The 5,730-nt window shown below is 38.8% G+C and overlaps 1 pseudogene; it reads left to right on the forward strand.

Annotated features, from left to right (window-relative positions):
* The first annotated feature begins 4,401 nt into the window (after positions 1-4,401).
* LOC129875415 (5S ribosomal RNA) lies at positions 4,402-4,522 on the forward strand (annotated as a pseudogene).
* The last annotated feature ends 1,208 nt before the right edge of the window (positions 4,523-5,730 follow it).

Consider the following 5,730-nt stretch of genomic DNA (forward strand, 5'->3'; position numbering starts at 1 on the left):
TACGACCTTATGAAAGAGAAATAAGGAAACGACGCGCCTACTTGAAGAAAGTAGGTGATGCACCTACTTGGAAAAGCAGGTGATGCACCTACTTAGGGTCAAGTAGGTGATGTAGCAGCTTGGGTGGACCCCACACTGCCACGTGATAGCATATGGGTGGTGGCATGGCATGAGGTAGCACCCTAGGGGCCTGCCATGTGTCACCCCTAGGGACTACCACGTGTCACCTTCACAAGTGGGATATATATGCTGAAATTATGACTAAGGAAATCATTTTTCAGCATCTACACTTAAGGAAAATTGGAGAAAACTTGAGGGAGAGAAGAGAGAGTCACGGCATCCACAAGAACCAAGTAGGCCCTCCATTTTCGATCGGTGAATTAATTAATTAAGGTATACTACGGTTATCTAGAGGTTTTTAATACCGTGAAATTTCATTTTGGGGCAGAAAGGAAGAGATACGAACAGTCCGCTAATTTTCAGCATGTTAAGAGAACTTCCGAGATACGTTTTAGCACGTTTTAGCAAAGTATGGCTTGGTTATCTTCTCACACGTTTTGGTAAGGGTTTGGAAATGTTATTAGGGTGTTAATAATGTAAATATAAGGTTTGTATCAGCACTAAGTGGACAACAAACAGCCACAACATTTAAGCCGCAATTAAGGAACTTCTGAGGCGAGTTTTGGCAAGCTTTGGCCGATTTCGGGTAAGGTAAGACCTTTTCTTTCAATTTGGGTTTTATGGTGTTGTTATGAAGTGTGTTAAATATTTTTTAAGTAGATGGAAATATGAAAATCCCATAAATATGCTTGACGTTCGAAATAAACTAAATTAGAGTCGCTATAGTTAAATTGTAGTCGAAGCAAGGTGTTGTGCTTGTGGTGTGCTTCTGCAGGTGTGTGGTGGTGTGTTGCAGGGCCTAGAAGTATTCTAAAAGAGGTGTGGGGGATTTTTTTTTCATCCACATAACCCCTTATTTCATACAATTAAAGGTTTTGCGAAATAAGGACTAGAAATCCTATTTTGGTATCGTAATTTTCAGCAAGTGGTTTGGAGCTTATTTTGTGTAATGTTGCCATGTTTTAGTTGTATATGAGTTGCAGGTTGTTTTTGTTGGTTGACTGTAGTGATTAGGTATCTAATTGTAAATTCGGATAGGGCATGTTATAGGGGAGGTGCTGCCCGATATCTGTTAACTCCTTAACTAACTAAGGAACTAGTCGAGAAGGCAAACGAGGAGATGAGTTCTATGAATAATCGTATTTAACTTAAGATGCTGTAAAGTCGAGGGTTTTTGATGCTCGTATTTAAGTCATGTTAAATAGGTTCAAGAGACGATGAGGCAAATGTGTTAAGAGTAATCCGTAAGACGTATGTAAAGCTAACGTTTCCTCCTTTTGGCATATTTTTGGCATAAGTATGTAAAGCTTATTCTTTCTCTTGGCATGTTTCGACATAAGTATGAAAAGCTCATCTTTCTTTTGGCATGGTTTTATGAAACAAATATATGACTTTTTTGGTTCCAAGGAAGTTTCTATTCCTAGAGCCACTAGGATGGCCAATTTATTGGTTTCCAAAGGAAATTTTATTGCGCTTTGATACGAGTATATAATTCCAGAAGTTCCATTTTGATGTAATCCATAGCGACTTTCAAAAGGTACTTAATATGATTCTTGTAGTGATTTTGAATGATGGCTTATTTTAATTATTCCATTGAGCCCCATAATATATCTTGAAATATGGAAACGATTTCGGAAAGACTATTTTGACATAGACCATCGTGACATCTGAAAGACATGCATTGTGATTATCGCTCAATTTCTCTTATATTACTTGGCATCGAAGTTACACTATCGAGTCTCTAGAAATGTTTTGTATTTTAAATTGTATCTAGTTTCTCACTACTCCACTCGTGGATGCCTCAATACTTCCTTCACTGAGCCCAGGTCAGGTTTTGTTAACTGCATACTTCTCTGCATTGTTTGCCGTGCCCCAATGTGAGAGGGCAAGTACGACCTGTACATGGGTTTTGTTGAGTTATGATGTTCCATGTCCACATATGATATGATATGATCTGATATGACCATCTGATATGATATGATCTATTACGGAGATATTTCCTACTTTGGAGTTATGATGTGCTATGGCACTAGTGAAGGGGCAGCGACCACGTGTTGTATTTGTTCACTGAGTCCCATAATGGGGTCAGATATGGCATATGTTTTTCTATATACATTATCTGTGGTTATGAAAAGTATTTTGATATTCTCGATATTTTGCTTAGTTTTGCACATTTTGTTCTGGTAATGGCTTTACTTGTTACAGTTTGTGCTTTATATACTCAATACATATATCGTACTGACCCCCCTTTCTTTAGGGAGGCTGCGTTTCATGCCTGTAGGTACAGATGTTCATTTTGGAGATCTGTCAGCTTAGGATTTCTGCTCAGCTATGTTGGAAGTGCTCCACTATTCTGTAGTCTAACTTTTAACGCTGGTCATTTGATGTATATATTTTTTTATTCAGGGGTACAGAGGGAGCCCTATCCTGCCATATGATTATGCTATCATTTTGTAGAGGTATGTAGACTTGTGTGGTGGGTTATATATATGTGTTTCGGTCTTGTGCTTAGTGACGACCTTAACAGCCTTCGTGTGCTACATCTATTTTCGTGTGCTCTCTAGCGATCTCTTTTTGATTTTCAATTTCTACTTTTGTTTATTCTACTAACATGCTAAGTGGGGCAAAGGGTACATATTGGTGCCCAATTTAGGCACCAGTCATGGCCTACGGAGTTGGATCGTGACAGAAGTGGTATTAGAGCAGTTCGTCCTTGGAGTATCTACAGACCGTGTCTAGTAGAGTCTTGTTTATCAGTGTGTTGTGCACCATATCTATAAATAAGAGGCTACAGAACATTTAGGATGTTACCTTTCGTTCATATCTAAAATCGTTCGATAGAGCTAAGTCATAGGGAATGAAATTCCTCATACTAACTTGTGCTTTCAGGACAATATCGATAAAAGAAGTAACTGACGGTATTAGAATTTACAGAGCATGTAGGTAAGCAAAGGCACGAAAGATATATGGAATGTAAGGTATTGAAGTACGATTGACATGTAAAGTTAAAATGGAAAGGAAAAATAGACAAGAAAATGCAACAGGTGCAGTTCGAGTGGACATATGAGTCCCTTTTCATGCTATTGATGTTGGGCGCCCTGTGTGGCTGCAATATGATATGATCTGAATATATACATACATGCCATGTGAGGCACTATTGGCATTTTCTGCATATAGGTGTTGAGATAGTAAGAAATACAAAGGAAACTCTGCCCAAATTTTCCTAGAAATAGGAAGAGAATGAGATACAGGGCTGTAGTATGTCTTGAAAGGTTGTGCCCACAACAATGATGAGATTTGATTAAACTAGGAGTATGGAGGACCTCGAGAAATGAGTTAATTGTTGAATTGATGGCAATAGAAACTAGGAGGTCGATACTAGCACGAAGTTGGAAAAGACTTATAAGCCAAAGAAGATGATTTAGAGAAGATTGATAGATCTAGATAAAACGATATATTAAGGCATTGCCTGAATTGATACACAGGGATAATCTATGATGAGTTATAGTTGAAAGAAGTAACAGTATGATTAAGACAAGAGTACAAGGGAAAAAGAATTGTAACTGAAGTGAAGTGTTAATAAGACAGCTTGTGAGATATAAAGGATAAGACTAACTAAGAAGGGTAAGTAACCCATAGTAAGAATCATGAAGAAGGTCAAGCAGTGTTATACTATGGGACTGAATGCGAATAGGATACCATGTGAATAGAACGAAAGTCATTATGAGAATAAGTAAGGAATAATAAGAAAGTTCTAACAGAGGCACCCAAGATAGACATAAGTAACTGAATATAAGGACGGAGTGAAAGGATAATGTATGGTTATGTGTTAGAGGGGTAGGACAACAACATGGTGTTAAGGTAGACCTTTTATTGGGGCAAGCTCGATATGTTGTTAAGAAAGTGAGCATTGGGCGCACGACAAAGATGAAATCTCATGAAGCATAAAGAAGTATTGTGTATACGTGACTCGAGTACCAATGATTAGATTGGATTAGCACCTCAAGATTATGTTAAGATGCCGTACATGGGCAACTAAAGGTATGGGTGATATAAAGGAAGGCATAGATAGGGTGCGGTATACCAAAGGTGTTGGAAAAGAATCTTACGCATTTGAAAAATAGAAATAAGGGCATAAGGTAGAACACAAATAGATAGTGATGTGGCAACACCCTAAAGAGGGGAAGTGGACAAGAGAAGTACAAAAATAAAAGAAAATCAGCTAACGCTATTATATGTAAACGGGAATGCTTAAACTTCAAGCGAGATCCCATAAGGGATGTATGCGATCATACCAGCACTAACACACCGGATCCCATCAGAACTTCAAAGTTAAGCGTGCTTGGGCGAGAGTAGTACTAGGATGGGTAACCCCCTGAAAAGTGAAAGAGGAAATGAAACACAAGTATCTATACCTATTCCCTAAGTCTACAAATAATCCTAACCTTTGGAACTCTGCTATTGATTACTGGATAAAAGTATATGTTATGGCAATGGGATAGAGGAACTCTCCATATAGTCGGAATAAGATTCGGAGGAAGGTTTTGGTTCAAATTCGAAGACGAATGTGTTAAAGGGGCGAAGGATGTTACACCCCGTACTTTGGTACCTTGGGATGCTACTTAAGCTTCTTTAAGTTTCTGGGAAGGCTCTTAAGTTTTTTAGAAGTCATCATGTGAGTTGGGTAATCTATAACGCTATCAAATAATCCTAAGGAAAGGAGAACGAGATACTCTATAAGAGAGAAGATTAGAAATAGGGTTATAAGAATCTAGAAGAAGTTGAAAGTCATATAATGAGTCGTAGGACTCGACTTACTTGTAAAATCTATTACTTGAGATATTTTACATACTAAGCTACTTGAGTACACATCGAGCTTAAGTTGCAAGGAATATATAAGCTCTTAAAGTGAGATGAGATTATGGGCTCACGAAAGAGAAATAAGGAAACGACGCGCATACTTGAAGAAAGTAGGTGATGCACCTACTTGAAAAAGTAGGTGATGCACCTACTTAGGTTCAAGTAGGTGATGCAGCAGCTTGGGTGGACCCCATGCTGCCACATGGCAGCATATGGGTGGCGGCATGGCATGAGGTGGCGCCCTAGGGGGCTGCCATGTGTCACCCCTAGGGGCTGCCACCTGTCACCTCCACAAGTGGGATATATATGCTGAAATTATGACTAAGGAAATCATTTTTCAGCATCTACACTTAAGGAAAATTGGGGAAAACTTGAGGGAGAGAAGAGAGAGTCATGGCATCTACAAGAACAAAGTAGGCCCTCCGTTTTTGATCGGTGAATTAATTATTTAAGGTATACTACGTTTACCTAGAGGTGTTTAATACCGTGAAATTTCATTTTGGGGCAGCAAGGAAGAGATACGAACAGTCCGCTAATTTTCAGCATGTTAAGAGAACTTCCGAGACAAGTTTTAGCACGTTTTAGCAAAGTATGGCTTGGTTATCTTCTCACACGTTTTGGTAAGGGTTTGGAAATGTTATTAGGGTGTTAATAATGTAAATTTAAGGTTTGTATCAGCACCAAGCGGACAACAAACAGCCACAACATTTCAGCCGCAATTAAGAAACTTCCGAGGCGAGTTTTGGCAAG

Source organism: Solanum dulcamara, chromosome 11 (assembly GCF_947179165.1).
Source record: "Solanum dulcamara chromosome 11, daSolDulc1.2, whole genome shotgun sequence".
Lineage (NCBI taxonomy): Eukaryota > Viridiplantae > Streptophyta > Magnoliopsida > Solanales > Solanaceae > Solanum > Solanum dulcamara.